Below are 20814 nucleotides of genomic sequence, written 5' to 3'. Positions count from 1 at the left end.
ATTGGCTTTTTGCAAGTATTAAGATGAATATTATATGTATAATGTTAAAATGGCTTTACTGTGTGAATGCAGGTTTTCTTCTCTTCCTATTAGCAAAAATTTAGACATAATTGGTAATAGTCAATTTAGTATATTTGGACTGCCTGCCCGGTTAGGATAACATCCAGTGAACAGATGATGAGGACATGGCTGCTATCAAAACTCACCACCTGCAGAAAGAAGGAGCCAAAGCCCAAATTGAATGATGATAAGAAGAGGATTAAAATCCCAAGCCAAGAAACACGCATGCCCTTAGAAGGCAGATCCAAGGAGTGGTCATGCTAAACAGTAAACCTGGAAAATGTAAACTAGTCAATAGAAAAGTTAGAATATGCATAAAGCCTATGAATATACATCAAGTTGATGCAATGGAAATGGTATATAAAGGGTGTTTCCAAAACACCAGGTGTACTCTTGGCAGAGTGCCAAGCACCCAGCTGTTTTAACCCTTTGCTTTATTGCCTTTGTCTCCTTTTGTCTTTTTATTTTATTAAACTGTTGGGAAAGATGAAAGTTTGGCAAGAAAGTTTCAGATACGTATGCTTGGCAGAAAGCTCTCTGCATAGAGAACCTGAAAGCAGAATAGAGATGGAAACAAGTTTTGATGTAGAAGAATAATAGATGTCTAAAGAATTGCTGAGCCAGTCATTACTGAACAACTAAGAAAGCAAAGGTTAAGTTGAGCTGGAAGGAGGTTTTACGGCTAGAGCAAAGGATATGTTGACCACAAACAAGAAGATGTTTTTACCAAGCAGAAATAGGTCTTAGGAAAAGCAGAAGATACCATAGGCAAAGAAACATGCTGACGTAGCAAGTAAAAAAAGGATCTAAGAATTTTCCACTGCAAGAAAACAGAAAAACAACTTTTAGCTTAAACTGTAACATACTAACTCATGTGATTGGATAGACCATAATACGGTAATGATGGTAGTTATCATAGGCTATAGGTAATAGTAAAGGTATCGTGTATGATGCTGATTGGTTATCATGTATTAAGATGCTCAGCAAAGAAATACATATAATGCATTGTAACCAGAACTAAAGGGGCTTCAGGTTTGCCTATAAACTGGAGCTGGCAGCTTTAGGTGTGGCTCTCTTACCCACAACCCATGATGTTGCGGCATGTGTTTATTTTAATGGTTTGTTAATTTACAATTGTATAGCTAATGGTTTGTTCCTATGTACCCCCCATGTTTCCCCAGAATTGGTGAGCCCCTAAATTGTATTCTCCCCTATGCTGCCTGTGAGGAAAAAGACACAACTTCAGGATTCAAATAAACTAGGGTGTTTATTAAGGGAAAAAAACAAAGGGGAGGAAGGGATAATGGGTGAGGGAGTAAAAAGAAAGGAAATAAAAAAAAGTCCCGGCTCTGAGGATTGAAGAATCCTCTGGCTGAACCAGCATTTTGGTCCCAATGCAAGAACTCAGTGGCACTGCAGTGAATGCAGCTAATCTGCACTCAGATTTTTATTAAAAAAAATCTCTGAAAGACATGTAGACTGTAGTCTGCAGTGTTGGGTCCTCTGCTGCAGCTAATCCACAGTTAAACGGCAGTTCTTATAGTCTCATACCTCCTTTTACAATCTCTGTCCCCTCAGCTTGTTGCTGGCAGTCCCACCCCTATAGTTTCTGTTGATTGTTGCTGGCAAAACCTTCTCCTCCAACAGTCTGCTGTTGTTGGGGTAACTGAGGTTTTTGGTGGGAAAGTTCCTCATTAGTATGCAGTGTTGCCCTGGTGTCAAGCTACAAGTCCTCTGGAGGAGGCTAAAAATTCTTTGTAAGATGCTGCATGCTGCTGGTGAGGGGATTTGCTTTGAAGCCCTCAAAAGTGACAAATGTAAAAGGGATTATTAAACTTACAAATAATGGATCAATAGCAACAAATAAATGAGTAAGGGACCACAAAAATAGGGATAACGCTTATGACAATCAAGCATTCAGTTGGAACACACAAAAAACAACCAGTACAATTCCACAATGACCAACTTCTAAACAACAACAACAACAAACAATCCTACATGCAAAAGCCCATCGAAGTGTTTTATAGATGACACTGCCCATCATTTTAACCCAACCCCTTGTTCTAGTGCCTTCCCTGTCAATCATTGTGAGCCCTGCCCCTTGTTCTCAACCCTTCCCTGTCAATCCTCAGCTGGGCCAATCCCACCCCTTTGGAAATCCCCTAAATCTCTAGGCCCCACTTTCTCATGTGACCTGTCCTCTCCTCCCCCTTTTCCTCACTGGTTCCCATGCTGTAAACCCTGCCTCATGCTCCTCCCCTGGTTGTCCTTGATTGGTTAAGAGTTTGTACCCACCCCTTGAAACCTCCCTGTATTTAATCCCCAGCACAGAGGAGCGAGGGGCTCTTTATCCCTGACCCCTTCAGCTTTAATAAACTGCACCTTGCTGGAACCTCATACAAAGAGCCTCCTCCTCTTCCTTCGCCTGATCCCCGATATCTGATCCCATAGAGCAAGCGGCTCTCAAGGTTCAGCCTCAGGAGTTGAATCTCTGAGGCTGTTCTGCACACCTAGCACAGTGTTGGTGTGTGCCAAGATCTAGCCAAGGCTCCAGTGACCATGTCACCATGAATGTTGTAAAATCATCTATACAATAAACAGCATTTTGAAGAGCCACATGGTGTCCCACATCTCTCATCTCAGGCTCTTACATTAAACCTTTTAAAATTTACCAGGGAAGTGAATGTAGGTTTTCACACTACCATAAAAGGTGTGTAATTAAAGAGTAACTTCTGAAATGATAGCCAAGTTCTAGATGGTACATTCAACATTATGTGATACGTGATTGCAATCCCATTGGAAGTCTGGAATTCTGGAAAACTCTATTCAAAATAGACTTCCATATCCAGTTGGAGAGATGATAAAGGAAGACTAGGTTTTGAGGTAGCAATTTAGTCACCTGGACTTTTGGTGTATTTGAAGCCTCAAAACTTTGTTCAAAACACATAATGCACAAAAGAAGGAACATTTCCTTCTTTTTTAGAGCTCTAGGCAGGCACTTCCAGATAACCAGCTATTTTGTTCAGGGAAATTATGATTGCTTTTATTTATCTACAGCAAGGGAGTGTGCATTACAGCCACTTGAGAATTGCATAGCACTACTCAGTGATTATCAAGTAATGGCTGATTCCTTTTGTTGATTGGTTCACTTTTGATGTTGCTTGTGTCATGTCAGCTCACATGCAGGATTCTGAAGTATTCTGCTGAACGGGAGAACAGTGTTAAAAAAACCTGTCCTAGAATTCCATTGTTTGTGAATATAGGGGTTGTAAGCTACAGGAGGGACACAGGCACTACATCTCTACCATCATCATCACATATAGAATGACAGAAAAATTATAAAAACATATACAGAGCTTAGAATGATACAGTTTTTCAAAGAACAAATAACTGCTCTCCTCTTCCCATCTTTTTCTTGCTATTTGATATCAAGTTATCAGTACTTCATTAGTTAGTTTTCATTTTTGAATGTTATCTTCCTGTACAAGTAATTTTCCAGTGAATACTCACAGTTATTGCTCATGTACTGAGGGTGGATTTTTATTTATGTAAAATACATAGTTTCCATCTGCTTTAAGGAATGATCTCTGAAACTGATTTAAGTATAGATTGTTTTACTTTCCTTTGTGTATTATGGCAAGTATTTTGCATAGAGTTTCTGAAAATGTTTATGTATTAAACTTTTATTTTTCTTTCTTAAAATCTTTGTTCTGTTTCAACATGATTGAAATTATTTCTGTCTGGACAGTTTCTTCACAGAAATCATCCCTGTTCTGGAACATTTTGGAAGATTTTTCATTAAAATAGCTAGTCACATGTGTTGGCCTATTCAGAACTGTTGGAGTTCATTGCACGTTTGAAGGCTCTGAGCAATGCTTCCACAGCATTGAGGCTTCCTCTGTTTCTTAGACTGTGAGTAGACTGGGATGCTAGGGTAGGGAAGAGCTTGGGAGGGGACACAGGCAGGACACCTGACCCTGACTGACCATATTCAACACATAACATTGTGCTCAAACTTTTTGTGTGTGAGAGTTTTTTCTGAACTAGCCACTGATCAGAGTATGACTGAGCATTGATGTGATACTGCTGAGATGCTGAGTGATTGACTGTGCAACACTTGTTTTCTTCTTTTTAATTCACTTACTAAACTGTCTTTATTTAAACTCACAAGTTTTTTCTTGCTTTTGCCCTTAAGATTTTCTCCCTGATCCCACTGGTGCAGTGTGAGCAAGCAACAGGATGGTGGCTTAGTTGCTGGTGGGAGTTAATCCACCATGTGCTTATATTTCTAACTGTTCTGAGAGACTGTGATCCCTCACTTGTGCAGACTTTCTATTGTTTTCAAAGAGAGACAAAGATTTGAGTATGAGGTAATATACTGTAAAAGAACTAGGATTTTAATGGAAGGTATTAAAATATGGGATTTTACTGAAATGTATTTGTGTTTTAGAATAAAGGTGAATAAAGTTATATTGACAAATCAAAGATCTGCCTTAGAAACTTGGGTATTTTTGTCCAGTCTCCTTTGTTTCAAGTTAGTTTTCCTGAACTCAGGCTTTAGAAATTAGCTTGAGTTTATTTGTACATTTTTATTTTCTTTTTCTATGTTGGGATTGCATTGGTGCTTAGAAATAATGGTTAAAATAAGTTCCAGAGATAAATTACTTGGGATGGAATTTAAAAAGTCTGAGACATCTAGTAAGAAAAATAATAAGTGGAGCAAAAAAGCAGCGCAAACGAAGAGCTGGTGTCTGCTGTCAGGTCAAGAATCAAAGCATTCACTAGAAGACCCATCTTCCAGTTTCATTATTTTAATGACATCCTTCTACTTCTGCAATGTCCCTAAAATATGTTTTAATGGCCTACATTTTATTCTGGGGAAGAATGGTGCTACCCATTTCTTTCAATGAACCTGATCCACCTTCTATAAAGTAACATTTCTGGAATAAGTACTGGCATCTGTATGTACACACTTATAAATGAATATCATAACTAATACGTTTGTAATATTTTCTCTTTAGTGCATGTATTTAATTAATGAACACTCAAGTTTGACATTTCAAGTAGAATTGCCTAGTATGAGACTTCAAGTTTTGCCTTCTTCTCCCAGTGTAGTTATAGGATCTTGGTAGGAAATGTTTTTTAGAGAGACATATATATGTGTTAAAATCCTCTCAAAAAACCCCCCAAAAACCTAAAAACCTAATCAAACAAACAAGCACAGAAATCCCAAAAACCAACTTTGCTGTTCCATCATTAAACATTAGATGTTGAACTGAATTTTATTTCCACCAGAATGCCTGTAAACACAAAACCAATTTTCCTTCTCTGCCGAATGTAATTAAAAATTGTGGACCATTCTTGGAGAACAGAAGCTACAGTATTTTGTAAAAATAGATTCACAGGAATTAATTGTAATAGCTTTTGTAATGCTGTTACTAAATGCGCATGGAGAAAGTAGTGAATATAGTTTGTTTTATATGGACCAAGTGTTACAAAGTTTCTGAAGCTAATTATACGGGGAAAAATTTTGTGCAAAAGGAAATTACTCATTTGCATAGTGTTAATAGCCATATTTAGAACAGTGCTAATATTGGAAAAAATACTTATTTGCACTTCTGCAAATTCAGTAAGGTTTCTAGGTTGATCATAGAACGATTGAAAAATTCTGGTCAAGAATCATCTCAGGTGATCCAGTCTTACCTATTATTTGAAAAAGCATCATTGTGTGGTCAAACCAGGTTGTCTACAACCTTTCCTAGACTAACCTTGAAAATATCTAAGAATGAAGACTATATAACCTTTCTAGGCAACTTGTTCTACTGCTTGACTGTCTTCATGCTGGAAAAGTATCTCCTTCTATCCAGTCTGAATCTCTGTTCTTTCAGCTTACACACCTTGTCTCAACCCACTGGCACACACAGGCGGAAAGCCTTCTTCCATCTTCCATTTTTTTGATGACATCTTTCCAGATTTTAGAAGGCTGCTTTAGGGCATGTGGCCCACCTCAAGCCTTCTTTTCTCCAGGCTGACAGGCTCTGTTCCCTCAGTCTCTCCTTCCAGAGCAGATGCTCAAGTCCCTTGACTGATCAGGTGGCCTTTGCACAGTGTTCCAGCTTGTCGAGTTTAACAAGCAGAAGTGGGGCCCAAGGCTGAGTGCAGGTTTTGAGATGCAGTCTGATGAAGGCTGAGCAGCAAGGAGCAGCAATTTTCCTCAATATGACAGCTACAATACTATTTATGCACTCCTTGGTAGAGTTGACCTGTTTGGCTGACAGAGCACACTGCTGGCTCATGTTCATCTTGCTGCTACCATGACTCCCATTCCAGCAAAGCTGTTCCCCCACCTGGAACATCACCAGCCTGTGCTGTGCTGTTGTGCTTCTTCCTCAGTACAGGACTTGTTGAATCTTTTAAGTTTCCTTCTAGACCCTCCCTGAACCCTGTCAAGTTCTACTGAATGGTAACTCCACCCTTAAGCATGTCCAGGAGGCTGGATTCTGCTACCCTTCTCACATACAGATCCATAGGCATTCAAGCTATTTCCCATCAATGTTATTTGTGGTAGAAGTGTGTAAAAATGGAAAAGAAGCAATATAACTTAAAAATAAACAAACAAACAAACAAAAAAAAAACAAAACGGAAAATGGTACATCTAAAATAACAAATGTGAAACCAACACGTGCTTAGCTAAAGTGAGCTTTCAGACCATCTCTTGGAACAACAAATGTGACAAGTGAATGCAAAACGAAGAATATAAAACTGTTCAGTTAAAAGCATATCTAAATACCCCATGCTTTTTCTGTGAAATAACTGCCCTTTTTATAAACTATTTTCATACTTCACACCTGAGTAGACAGGCTGTGAGATACCCTCATTTCTGTGACACACAAAAAAAAAAAGAATTCTAGGATATTTCTTATCCTGAAGCCATGCAGTACTAAAAAAAGAAGGTGAAAGAATCATAAAAATTACTATTTATGAAACTTAATAACTCAGGTTGTAATGTCTTCTGATAAATGTCATTAATGTTTTCATCAACATGGAAGTTTACAACCAATTTAACCTGAAGATAATTTTCTCCATGGAAAAGTCCTGGCAGTCTGATACAGAAGCTAAAAATGGATAAGAGGGGAACAAGTGGCAGGAAACTTACAAAATGAATGGTATATTGGATTGAGCTGGTTGAACAGGATTAATAAATTACAAATTCCTATTGGTATCTACCAGCCAGTCTGGTTGACTTCTTTTGCCAAAGTGTATAGATAATTGTACAGATAAGTGGACATAAATCAGCATCCAGTATTTTTAGTTCAATGTAGGCTTTCATTTTATGATAGGCTTTGCTCAAAATAATTTCAGTTTTAAAAAAAAAATTGTACATTGTGGCCCTCACCTGGTTGCTGGTTAAGTCTGACGTCCAAGAGAATTTTCAGACCTGCAGATGCTGAGTTGAGACTAAATACAATAAAATATCCATAGCAGGTAAGCTATCAAACAGTGCCTTGATAGTGTAGATCATTTCTCCTGGAAAAAAGAATCAACAGAAAATAGAAAATTTCTGGTCTGTAAGACAAAAGGAAACCTTGCTAAGGTACTTCCCATTCATGAAGAAAACATACCAATTGTGCTGATAATAGCGTCACTTTATCTTTTTCTTTATACTCAGCCATTCAGACTTACATTTCAGTCCTTTGGAATGAACCAGGAACTTTGGACTCAACTCCTTCCCATCCATACAACCACACACAGGACATGTTTTTGTTCTGTTCTTTTCTCATGCTCATTCACAAAGGGAATCACCAGCTACCTGGCAAAAGTCATGAGCAAGATTTGTTTATTATTATTTTCTTGAATGATTAAATCATGTATATTTCTACTTTGCAAGTAAATGCAAGTTTCCAGCACTGGTCAACTTAACACCCTTTTTGTTTCTTCCTATTCTCATTACACTTCTGGAATATTATTAAACCATAAATTGTAGTCTCTTTCACTCAATGAGTGCTAAATACTGTACAAAATTTGGAACCTGGTACTGTCTGAGGAACTTAGGAGTGCTGTTTCCATACGGTACTGGAACCAAAGTGCACCTGTTGCATCTGAACATCACTCTGCCTCCCCATCCTACCTTCATGTAATGTATCACCTCACACGATACACATAGAAGCCGAAATCAATTTGATGTTTTATATTTTAATTTATTTTATTCACTCTAGTTCAATGGTATAGAAAATTTATATTGTATAACACTCATTGGTATGGTTCATTTGAAATAACATAATTAAAAGTTTAAATTTCACCAGATGAACCATCATAAAAGGTAAACATGAAAAAGTACCATGGAATAGAAGATAGAAATTACATAATATGGTGCAAAATCCTTTCAGAAAATATGTCTGAGAAAATCTGAAGTTTATGAAGACTACAGGTAGACCGCATATGATGTGATCTACTGAGCTTTTAAAAATAAATTTATATTATAAAACACTGTTTGTATTTTTCTTATGAAGAAACCAGAGAGCATCCTTTTTGACTCCCTATTATTGGAATAATATTTAAATAAATATTTTATGCCTTCCACAGCTGTAAATATTGCTGTGTTAAAATGATTTAATAGCCTTTTCTGCTTGGAAGTGAGCCTGTCTCCATGTGGACATTACACACTCTGCATTCACCGTTTTGCAATCCACTCCTTAACCTTCTTATGACAGAAATTCTGGCTTCTGTACCATTCAAATTGTTAAGAATAATATGTTACAGTTGTTGTTTGTAAACTCCTTACTTACCTTGTACCCCTGTCCCAGGTTTACTTACCCTTGTACCCCTGTCGCAAATTGCTGTACCCCATATTTTTTGTTCCTTGTTCAGCCAGGCCCTGCCCCCTCTCCCAAGTTGCTGTACCCTGTGTTTCTTGTTCTGTGTTCAGCCAGGCACTGCCCCCACTGCTCCTAGACTCCCACATGGCAACATTGTATCCCTTTCCCAAGTTGCTGTACCGCTCTGAGGAGGAAGATGACATACTGACCTTTATGCAAACGAGAGAGACCAGAGACTTATGGGATGCACCCAGACTGGAAAAAACCCCAAAACAACGAGCCACGCAAAAGGGAAGGAATAGAACCAGCACCATCTAACAAGGAAGACCCAGAGGAGTCCCCTGACTTCTTTCCAGAGGCCGACATAACCTAGAGGAGGCTCGACTGGGATGACAGCCTAGACTACGAGTCTGAAAGAACAAGTCTTCCCGGGGACTCCCGTGAGGAAGGAAGGCCCAGCTCTGCCCTAGTGACAGAGCTGCACGGATCCTCCTCTTCTGCGGTGTCCAGTGGGAGCAGTGGCGGTGTGCGCGACCCCTTGGGCCCCCACCCCAGAGCTGTGCTGCTTAGTAAAGGCCTTTTTAAAAGGAGCTGGTCTCCTGGCCTGTTTATCACAAAATGAATTCTCAAATCTGAATTAGATAAGAGCTTAGCTATGTAATGTGTGGGCAGCATTGTGCACCTGAGAAGTGTTAACAGAAGCCGTAACACTAAGCCAGAAGTAACTTTCATGAGCTGGCAAGAAATGCCAAGAAGAGTGATGAGACCTTGGAGCCTAAATTGTGTGGTTTAATTTATGGTTTTTTTTCAGGAAGATGAGGAATGTTGTGTTTGACAAGTAGACTTGCAGAGGTGACTCCCAACCAGTATTATTCTATGAATCCGTGATTCTGTGACTCCAGGTGGAGGAAGTGACTATTACTTCAGTCTTTGTGTCACATTAATGACAAAAATCTGAATGCCAGGTTGTACCCATGGTGCTGGCCTGGGGTGATCAGCTATAGCTGTTACTCTGGCCAGGCCCCACGGAAGGCTGACTGAATTTCTGCTTGGCATGTGGAATATACACAGTGGTACCAGCACTTCTGAGAGCTCTTCATCAATCCGTAAAGACCAGTTTGAGCTTGGAAAGACCACTGTTAAGAATAATTAGAAGATTGTTAACATGTCACTGTTTGTAAACCCCTTACTTACCTTGTACCCCTGTCCCAGGTTTACTTACCTTGTACCCCTGTCCCAAATGGCTGTACTCTGTGTTTCTTGTTCTGTGTTCAGCCAGGCACTGCCCCCACTGCTCCTAGACTCCAACATGGCAACATTGTATCCATGCCCCGAGTTGCTGTACCTTGTTCAGTTGGGCCCTGAGGAGGAGAAGGACATAGGGACTTTTATGTAAACGAGAGAAACCAGAGACTCATGGGATGCACACAGACTGGAAAAAACCCCGAGACAATGAGCCACACAAAAAGGAAGGAATAAAAACAGTACCATCAAACGAGGAAGACCCAGAGGAGTCTCCTGACTTCCCTCCAGAGGCCGACATACTGGGAGGGCACTTGACTAGGATGACAACCTAGACTATGAGGCCAAGAAAACGAGTCTTCCTGGGGACTCTTGTGAGGAAGGAAGGCGTAGCTCTACCCTACTGACAAAGCTGCATGGATCGTCTTCTTCTGCAGTGTCCAGTGGGAGCAGTGGCGGTGTGCGTGACCCCTCAGACCCCCACCCCAGAGCTGTCCTGTTTAATAAAGGCCTTTTTTAAAAGGAGCTGGTCTCTTGGCCTGTTCATCACACCGCACAAAACGGGCATGATTACAATAAATGTCCTCCCTTCCCTTCACCCTTGCCTTTGCTTTCTTCCCAATGGCACCTGCAGTATCTGTAGTATCCTACTAAGGTGCTTCTAAGGCTCAGCTGCCCTGCTAAGACTGACAGCACAGACAGACAGACAGACAGCAGGGTCTTTTGGGGCAGCTGGCTTCTAAACAACACTTAGAGCAAGAGGATGAATTAGAGCTGCATAAATTCAGTGTGAAGAGAGACTGCATGGCTGGTACAAATCCATTAATAAAATGCGGAATACAGGGAAAGTCAAAATGTAATGAACTTGGCCAGGGCTAAAGGTTTGCCTTGGCAGTGGCTGGTAGAAGGCAGAGAAAGCCTGTTGCAGCATGTGTTTGTTTTAATAGCTTGTTAACTTATGCTTGTATAGTTAATGGTTTGTTCCTATGTTCCCCCCCATATTTTCCTCCAGAGTTGGTTTGATCCTAAGTTTTATCCTCCCCTATGCTGCCTATCATTGTGACCCAACCCCTTATTCCTGAACCTTCCCTGCCTGTCACTGCAACCCTGCCCATTCTTCCAGGTCCTTCCAAGTCAATCCCCAGTTGGGCCAATCCCTGATTGTACCACTCTGGAAATCCCCTAACCCTCAATGTCCCATTGGCCTGTGTGACTTGTCCTCTCCTCCCCCTTATCCTTATTGGTTCTATTGTAAATCCCACCTCATATTCCTCCCCTGTATGTTCCTGATTGGGTAAAATTTTGTACCCACCGCCTGAAATCTCCCTGTAGTTAATCCTGAGGTGCTCAGGGCTCTTTATCCGTGACCCCTTCAGATAATAAATGTGTTCCCATAATTCCTTACAGAGAGCCTCCTCCTTGTCCTTGGCCTCTTCCATGTGCTGAGAGCTTAACATGCTGTAAAGCAGCAGCTTTAAGGTTCAGCTCCTGCTGCTTAATTCAGCAGCTGTGCCCCACACTTGGCATGGTGCCCTGAACTGAGGGCTAGCTGAAACTCTGGCACTTTGTCAAAAACCCACAGATATGAGGAAAGACTGGAGATCATGGGTGCTTATGCAGGAAGTGGAGTTCTTTGGCCACTGCTACACAGGCATAGATGGCCTCATACCTCTGCCTTCCCTATCAGCAGCTCAGACACTTGGGGAAAGCATATACAAATATAGAAAACATAATGATAAATGCCTCAAACACTTTTCTAGTGTGAAGGAATTACAGCTTGGAAACTTGCCAATGCAGAAGTGAATTCTCTATATTTGCCACTCTGTGGATGTATCTCTTACACTATTCCTTCTCCCTTCAAAGCCAGGCAAACAATCAGTCCTCACCAGCATCTGGCAAGAGAATTCTGTAGTTTAACATCTGGTGAAGAACCTCTTCTGTTGATTATTTTGAAACTGCTACTAACTAGTCTTATTTGATGGCTCTTAGGATTTTTTGAAAGAAGCAATGTCCTGTATCCTCTCTCTCTCTCTGGGCAATTTTGATGTTGTAGGCTTTTTTTGGTACGTTTTCCATTGCCTTAGTCATCTTCAACCTAAATTGAAGAGTTACTGTCAAGTTGTTTTGATACAGATGCTTCCCATACCCTTTATCTTCATTGCTGACCATATCCATATGTTTTCCAATCCTGCTATAGCCTTATTTGCAGTTAAGTTGTATAGAGGAGGAAGTTGGCAAGGATCAGTGTGAGAAATGCATGGCAATAGTGCAGCAGTATCTTTTATTCTTTATTCTGTGTCTAGTAATTTAGCAGCACTTACCATGGATTTTGGCCCTCACTGAGCACTGATTTGACGTTTCCATGGAGCTATTCATTTCATGAAACAGGCAACTCTATCATATGCATACCAAAGAAGCATTAAAAGTTGCTAGTTTAAGAGAGACTGTGGTATGTTAATAGATTTTTTTAGAGCAATCTTGATAATTCCAAGGGAAAAAAATGATGTATGATTTTATTTATTTGTGGAAAGAAAAGCTGCAGACAATATCCAGACAATATCTTATGCAGACAGTAAAGAAAATTCTGTAAACAAAATTTTCAGATTACGAAAGTTAGGATTCCTGTAGCTTTTTGTAGCTCAAGAAACACAGTGAGGAATACAGTTGACCCAGAAACTCCACAGGTGATTTTTACCCTATTACGTGGAACCTTATAATCTAAAATATGCAAGCGCTGAATTGCATTTTCTGAGTTCAACCAAGAGAATCTCAACAGCAAATGAATTGGGAGGGGATTTTCTGTTTGGGTTTTATGTCTGTTTGGTTTTAGCAATTTGATCTTCAGTTTTGTTCTGGACAATTCCATTATTTTTTTCATGTATTCTAATCTACTGGTTTAAATATGTGTTAGCTTTATGAGAAAAAGTAAGACCTTGGGCTTTGAATTCCAACATGGAGAAATGAGTATTTTATTACCTGTATGACTTTATTCATTGAGACTGTCCAAACCTTTTATTTATGAAGCAGGAAAAAATGAAAGTGAACAAGCCTTTTTCTGCCAATTTAACGGTCTATTCCTGTGCATTTCCACTAAAGATTCTGCAACATTTTCTTTCCATTTTAACTCTGAAAAAATGAGAAATAAACAGCAGAATATGCTTCCAAAACTTCATTTAGAAACTGGAAATGAGAAAGTTTCCTTTAATACCTTTCAGAAAAAGAAAATTTTGGTAAAAAAGAATTGGGAGAAAAAGTTTGGCAACACCTAGCAATATTCTTTCGCTGTGCTTTGATTATGTACACTCAGAAATTGAGAAATTGAGAAATTGATTACTTCACTCAGAAATTTGAAATAAATATGCTTATAAAAATTCTAAATGACTAGAAAGGTAGGTAAAGTTGCACTTAGTAATAAAAGTTTGTTTACCCTTGAACGATACAGTGAGGAACATTAACCTCCACTTAATGGAACATTATATTCATTAGCTGGCCACCTGTTTACGTGAATGGTATTATCAATATCACTTGTGTAACAGCATGAATAATTACCCAGATATGCTGCCTGGACTTGAGAAACATTGGGTTTACTCTGCATTCAGTGAGTCAGCTGAAAAAAAGGAGAGGCCCTATTTTTCATAATGAGATTAAAAAAATCTGGCATCCCAGGAACCTTCTGAAAGACGCTTCATATCTATGGACTGATTTTGTCTTCAGCCATTATATTTACAACACAACACCAAAATTTCAGGTAAGATTGATTGTCGTAAAACCTGAGAGAGACTCTGGTGAAACATGTCCTGCAAAGAGCGCTCCAGGGTAAAGGAACTGGGAGATGTGATTCCCAAGATGTACATCTTTGTCCAGTGGCTGTGGAAGGTACAATGATGGCAGCTTCAAGCAGTGAAGCAAAAATGGGTGACTTTTCCAACTTCTATGGACTTCTGCTTTTGCTCTGTGAAATAACCATCTGAGCTCAATATAATATGATCATTCCTCATTTCTTACTTTGGCTTTTATTTATGGTTGAGTCATTTTCATTTTGGCTTATTGCAATATCTTACACCTTTGTGCTTACTGTGGATAAGTATTACTGCTTTTTCTTTTGTAGCAATGCCCAGAAGCCAACAGAGAACAGAATCCTGGTATATTTGGAACACATTTGGTACATACAAGTGGTAGGAGCAATTCCTACTTATAAACATTCACATCTCAAAAGGACATAGTGGCAAGAGACAAAGAAAAATTGTTGTGGTTTGGTCTTCTCAGAGTTCCACACCTGGATAGTGGATGAGGCATGAATAAATCCAAAGGCAATGGCTGCTATAGACTTTGCAGCACTACAGAACTGCAGTTAATCTAGCAGAGGGCCAGAATGAGATGTCTGAGGGGCTGGAGCACATGATATAAAGTGAGAAGCCAGGAATTTGAATTGTTTAGCTTAAAGAGAGGCTCGGGGAATCCAACTGTTGTGTTATTCTGCCCAGAGGGGTACAAAGAAAGGAGTCAAGACAATACTCAGGCTGGAAGAAGGAAAATTCCAAATGGATGGAAGGAAAAGTTTCTCTTCCGTTATGATTCTGTGTATTCACTAGAGAATTTCGTCCCCAAGCTCTTTCACAAAACACAAGATTGTCTGGTGGGGTAAGAAGTCTTCTGTGTTTCAAGCAGGGAAACAAGTGAGAAGAATAGATGGTTTTGAAGAAAAACATTTGTATATATTTGCTGGCTGTCCAGTAGTTCTTCTGAGATTTCATATTCATAGTGAGGTATTTTTACAGCCAGACCCAGATCCTTTTCTAATGTCCCACAAGAATATGATTCTGTGCTATCACATTGTCTTACTGGTTATAAAAAATTTACCTGACTTTGTATCCTTGAACTGAGTCTGGTTACATAAATAAGACAAATCATGGGCACTGCTGATAACTAAGGCAAGCACTGCAACAATTTGCTGGTGTCACCCTCTACTACAAAAAAAACATTTTTCTAAGATAGCAGTGGTTGTCTTTCTGTTGTGTTTTATGTGAAATTTACTATTTTTTTTCTCACAGCATTTCATAGAAGCTCTATCTGTAAACACTATTATGTTGCAGAACCGGCAAAATCTGATAGTGAATACTTGGGAGCTGAAGGTGAAGGATAATAAAAACAGAATCTTCTTGATTAAAGGAGAGAAAAACTTAAATATAAATTCTGTACTGAGTAAAAAAAAATCTCACTTTGATGTCTTTATTCTTCAGTGTTAGTCAGTTTGTTTTTGGAGAACACTGAGAAGCCCTTGAGGAAGTGTTGGTTTTCTCACTACAGCATCCATTTTATTTACAGCTTGCACTGAATAAGTAATGCATACTAATGTGGTATATTTGTACTGCTTTGAATAGGTATCCATTTATACATTAAGGTAATTATCAGCTTTTATCCCAACAAGCATGCCACAAGAAGTCTGTTGGTTTTGGGGAGTTTTTTGTTGGTACTGTGAGGGTTCTTTTGTTGTTTGTTTTAGTATATTCCTTTGAATATATTTGTTAATTTCCTTTAAATATACTTGTTCGTTTTTTGGATGTCTGAGTGAAGGTCTGTACACCTTAGATTTCAATAATTTAAGTCCACAATTAGTCTGAGAAATCAGCAACAGTAACCAAAATGTCTTTTAAAAAGGTCAGCTGTTCATTAGTTTCTTTAACTGAGAAGTTTGCCACAAAACAGCTTAGTTAATGTAAAATATGTAGCAGTTCTACTTGCTCTATTATGATGTGGATTATTCACTTTTAAATTGCTGATGTGGATTTCAGTAAATTTTACAACCCATCCGAGATCTCTTTAGGAAGAATCTATTTTAAATATATGTGACAGAGCAGGCTGTATATTCATGTCTATTAACTTCTGCTTTACTTTTAATCACCAGATAAAAGGGGGAAGGGGTGATACTTGAAGCTATCTGGAAAGCTCTTGCATTTCAGATTGTGGTTGCCTACTTCATATATTTGTATATAAATTGTACCTCAGAAAATTTTCTATAGAATTACAAAATGAACTTCAAGTAATTAGTGCAAATAAAACAGAATATTATCTGTCTGTATGTGTTTATTTCTGCACTGGGAACAAAGTGTCTTAATATATTTTTTCCCAAAGTAAAATGTTTCTTGGAGAATTTCTTTCTGCCTTTTGTCTGTGAAACACAATAAAATTTATTGATCTGAGAACTTCCATCAGGTGCTATAATTGCATCAAGTGAAACATCTGGTCCATAATATTGTTTAGTAGACCTAAGTCCTTAGCCAATATTTTGTGCTCTACACACTGTTTATGTTGGTTTAGACAGAGAAAATAATGATGGAAGGCAGCTTATCCATTTTAAAAAAAACAACCTTTCAGAATGGCACATAATTTTGTTTTCTTGTACTACAAAAGCTCTAATTTAACTTATTTTCTCTGGAGAGGCAGCTCTGGAGCTTCAGAGACAGTTGTATCTTAGAACCACACAGTTTCTGTGTTCCTAAGGCCATGGCTATTTTTTTGTTCTTCTCTAATGGTTCTTTCCATTGCCTTTTTTCTTTGGTTAATGGGAAATTTGGCTCTGGAAATGTCTGCCATAAGCAGTTAAAGCCCAGTTCTGACAGACTTTTCAGGAAGCCCTGCTATATACAGGACAGGAGGCTGAACTGCTGAGATACCTGAACTTCTTTATCAGCTTCATCCTAACTTTCTACAATATTTTGACAGTTACAGGAAGCATAAGTAGGAATCAGCACCCTTCCTGAGCAGATTTTCTCCTGTGCCACCTGGTAGGCATCAGGAATTGGTATAATCTAAGGGCTTATACCTTAGATTGGTATCATCTAAGGGCTGGAAAATTCTGTCTGAGCAAACTTGCGGTTTTTTATGAGGGAGTGACTGCACTAGTGAACAAGAGAAGTGCTACAGAAGTAATTTCTCTGGTCTTCTGTAAAGTTCCTGACATGATCCCTCACAAAATCCTTCTCTCCAGATCGGAGAGTCACATCCAGAAGGTAGTGGTCAATGGCTCAGAGTCCCAATGGTCATCATTGATAAGGGACATCCCTCAAGGGGGTCATACTGGGACAGACTTCCCAAGTCAATGGTTATGTCTGCCTTTTTCATTGTAATAACCTGTGATGGATGACTTTACCTGGATTTGTTTAATTGCTTTTATGAATTATATGTATTTTGGGTAAGTATGGCTTTCTGGGGGAAATAATTCTGTTGTTTAATTTTTAATTTTAATTATAGTTTTTGTGGAAGTAGTCCTTTGCTTGCTTCTGATCTACAGCTTGGTAATTTCTTTTCATGTTTACTATAGTTCTTGTCAAAAATAGTGAATTATTCCCTATTCACCATGTTTAGGGCATCATGGCTTTATAAACTTCTTCATAATGTCTCATGCAATTATTGATTTTCTATACTGAATTATTCTAAATTCACTTAATCTCTACTTGTGTAAAAATTCTTAGATGCATTTGCTTTTTTGTCCTGAGCCCAGCACTTCCATAAAATAGATCCTGGATAGGAAGCTGTACATACTGAAAACTAGAAAAGCATTTGTCAAAAATTTACCCTAAGTAGGCAGTGTGTTGAGGTCAGTGAGACAACCATGGATAACGTCTAGTTCTCCAGGCCTCAATGAAACTTCTTTTCTTACTACAAAGCTTTCTTTGCTGACTTGAGTAGCTGCAATGAATCAGAACACAGTCTTGACAATGCTGCCTTTTCTGCTGCACAGCCCTAAGTCAGCCCAATACCTAAATAAAACAGAAATCATGTGGCTGAAGTGTAAGGCTGCAACTGAAAAGGGTCTAAAAGAATTCTTGCTAGAAGCTATCAAACCAAGGTTGTGAAGATAAGAAATGCCAGGACTAAGACTTCTGTCTGCTTGATTGTGGTGCACGCAAGTTTTAGATTTTCTTCACTTCCAACAGAAACTCCCCGAAAAGCTCCCCAGAAAATGCATATTGCATTCATAGAATGATACAGATTGGAAGAGGCCCCTGCTGGTCTTCTGTTGCCTTAGCAAGGCAGACACCCTGGTTCAGGAACAGCACGGTGGCCTTCCCTGACCACTCAGTCCAAACTGCACACAAACATCAATGTGATGGATGGCAGAAATGGCGTTTATTGCTGGAGAATTTGACACTTTATAACCTAGGTTCACAGTGTTACTCCCATCTGCTTTCATCACAGCTAGGTGCTATTGGCTAATTGCAAGAGACATTACCATACTAAAGAGGGAGGTGGGGGGTTACTATCTTTCCATTACATTCCGATATCTTCCGACCGCTGGGCCCTAGCTTCCACAGTCTTCCATCAAGCCTTCTGCTTCATATAAGAGCACTGTTGAAGATGAAGCAGGTAGCTCACAACCATGTCCAAACAAGGACATCTTTGACATCTTTAGTGATGGAAATTTCACAGTCTCCTTTGGCAAGCTGCTCTGCTGCAAAAACAACTTCACTGTGAAATTTCTTTTCTAGTATCAGAACTGTGATATCTCTTTAGTAACTTGTGCGGTAACAAAATTAGATTTTTTTCAGAGGTCCCTTTTAATTGTCACAAAAGAGTGACTGGCAAGAAAAAAAGTTTTCCTCTTTTTTTAACTTAACCATTGAAAAGACAGGCTCAATCAGTGGACTTTACACCTATTTTGATAGAGTCAAGTTATACTTGTTAGACATCTTAAGTCTTGTTCAGTCTTCCACTTTTCTGTACCTTTGTCCTTTGGCATTATCATTCTCTGGGCCATGACCTCATCTTACTTAAGGCCCTCTTCTCATCTCTACCTGACTCTTTTTCATTTTATTCCCATTTCCCCACACCCTTTGGGTTTTTCCCAGGTTCAGTCTCCCTGATGAAGCAATTATTTCCAGTCTTCTCATGAAATTTGGCCACTGCACCATCATTCTGGCCCAGTCTGTGCCTAGGACTGTGTTCTGCTCAAGTGGTTTCTCACCAGCCGGAGGAGTGCTGTGATCGCAAGAGAGGCATCACCTTTTTTCACATCCAGGTGCTGCAGCACTGGAGCAGAAACCACAGGTGCATTTCCACTCACTTGCTCAACTTCAAACTCGCTTCAGGTGGACTACTGAAAAAATTACCTGTCCTGGCATTTCAAGAGGAAAACAAAAGATTTTCGTCTGAAAAACAAACAAAAAGATGTGTATAACTCATATTTGTATGGTTTGATTTAACTAGAAATTCCTCAAAAAACTGTTACACCGCTTTCTTGTATTCACATATAATATTTATGTATTTATGTCCTAATATTATACTTAGACATTTTTTCTTACTTCAATAGTAATTTTGAAACCTATCATGTCTTAAAATGGCATCAGGATTTTCCAGAATAACTAGAGGGCAGGGGATGTGTGAACCATACATCAGATACTTTATTTCTACCAAGGTCGTCATCCTAGAGAACATAAGTACTAAAGCATTAGCTTTGTAATATGCATAGTATTTTGTATTATAAAATGACATCACACTAAAACAAATACTGTGTGAAAATAACAATCTCTAACTGGTTTCTAAGAACCTGTTGTGTATCAATTTGATACATGAAAATCTATTAATTCGATAGCATTATTATGCAACTTACCCTGTGTGTTGAAAAGGAGCAGATCTCTGTTAGATAATGCAGGTGTGTGGACTCCTTCCTGCCCATGAGTCTGTTTGAACCACCCAAATCCTAACAACAGCACAAGATTTCAGAGAACAAATTGTTTAGTGCACTTATGAAGAACCTAAAGGAAAACTGTCCTGGCTGGTGGTACCTGGGAGACTAGCTGTAGTGCACCCCTGCAGCAGCTTGTTTCACCCACTACCCTTCTAGGTTATATGAAGCTTGTTCTAAACTGTTTCAACATTTAGTTCTCCCTGACCAGCTTTCTTACACAGTTATGGAAATGACTGTTTTGTCACCAGCAGTCACTAGTAATGGAACTTAACTCTTCGTTTTTGATAATTTTCCATTTTCTTATGTATTTGAAAATCAATAGCTGAATTAGAAGTTCTAGTCAATTTTAACTTCCTATAGTAGAATTTCAGAATAGTTTTCAAAGCTCTGAATTAAAATTTATATGTTGATGAAAGCAGTTGATCAAGGAGTGTTGCTAAATTTAGACTGGCAGGATTTCCCTTTATTTTTTTTTTTTTTTTATTATTTATTTCTGTCTCCTATTTTGGCCTGAAAACCTCAAAGTAGTTTTTGTAGCATATTTCAACCTGAAGAGTTACCCAGAGAACAACAAACATAAAGCTCTTTTTCAGCTAGCATTGAAATTTAATCAGCAATATACTAATTGAAATAGAGGTACCATAACATAAAGTCTTAAAGTAATTTACAGAAGAAAATATTCCAAACAGAAGTGTCCTGGGGTGACTTTACCTTTAAGACAGATTTGAGAGCTAGGGAAGTTGAAACTGCTGGAGGCTGAGGGGAGTTTTTTCTCTTGACGAATGACTGGCTATTTCTGAGAATTGGCGATGGTTTTAACCATTGAGAAGTGAGATTAACCTGATCAACCTATGAACACCACCTTAAGATGTAAAGCCGGGAGTTTTTTGTTCTCTTTGGTTTACGGCTTTTGAACAGGTAACAAGGTTCCGGCTCAGCCAGCCTCCCCCCCCGCCCCCCACCCCCGACAAGGCCAGGGGTGGGGGGTGGAAGGAAGGTGAGGGAGCC

The 20814-nt window shown here is 39.0% G+C and overlaps 1 long non-coding RNA gene across 1 annotated transcript; it reads right to left on the bottom strand.

Annotated features, from left to right (window-relative positions):
• Nucleotides 1-1308: 1308 nt before the first annotated feature.
• Nucleotides 1309-19929, bottom strand: LOC111925395 (uncharacterized). The gene is made up of 6 exons (XR_002862220.2): nucleotides 19729-19929; nucleotides 19122-19267; nucleotides 10099-10237; nucleotides 7744-7870; nucleotides 7457-7587; nucleotides 1309-3260 (listed from the first exon to the last, which is right to left on the bottom strand). It is a non-coding gene; the product is annotated as an uncharacterized LOC111925395 (long non-coding RNA).
• Between the last annotated feature and the right edge of the window lie 885 nt (nucleotides 19930-20814).

Source organism: Cyanistes caeruleus, chromosome 1 (assembly GCF_971803275.1).
Source record: "Cyanistes caeruleus chromosome 1, bCyaCae1.hap1.1, whole genome shotgun sequence".
Taxonomy (NCBI): domain Eukaryota; kingdom Metazoa; phylum Chordata; class Aves; order Passeriformes; family Paridae; genus Cyanistes; species Cyanistes caeruleus.
Note: the sequence above shows the minus strand (reverse complement) of the source record. Positions and strands in the feature narration are given on the sequence as shown.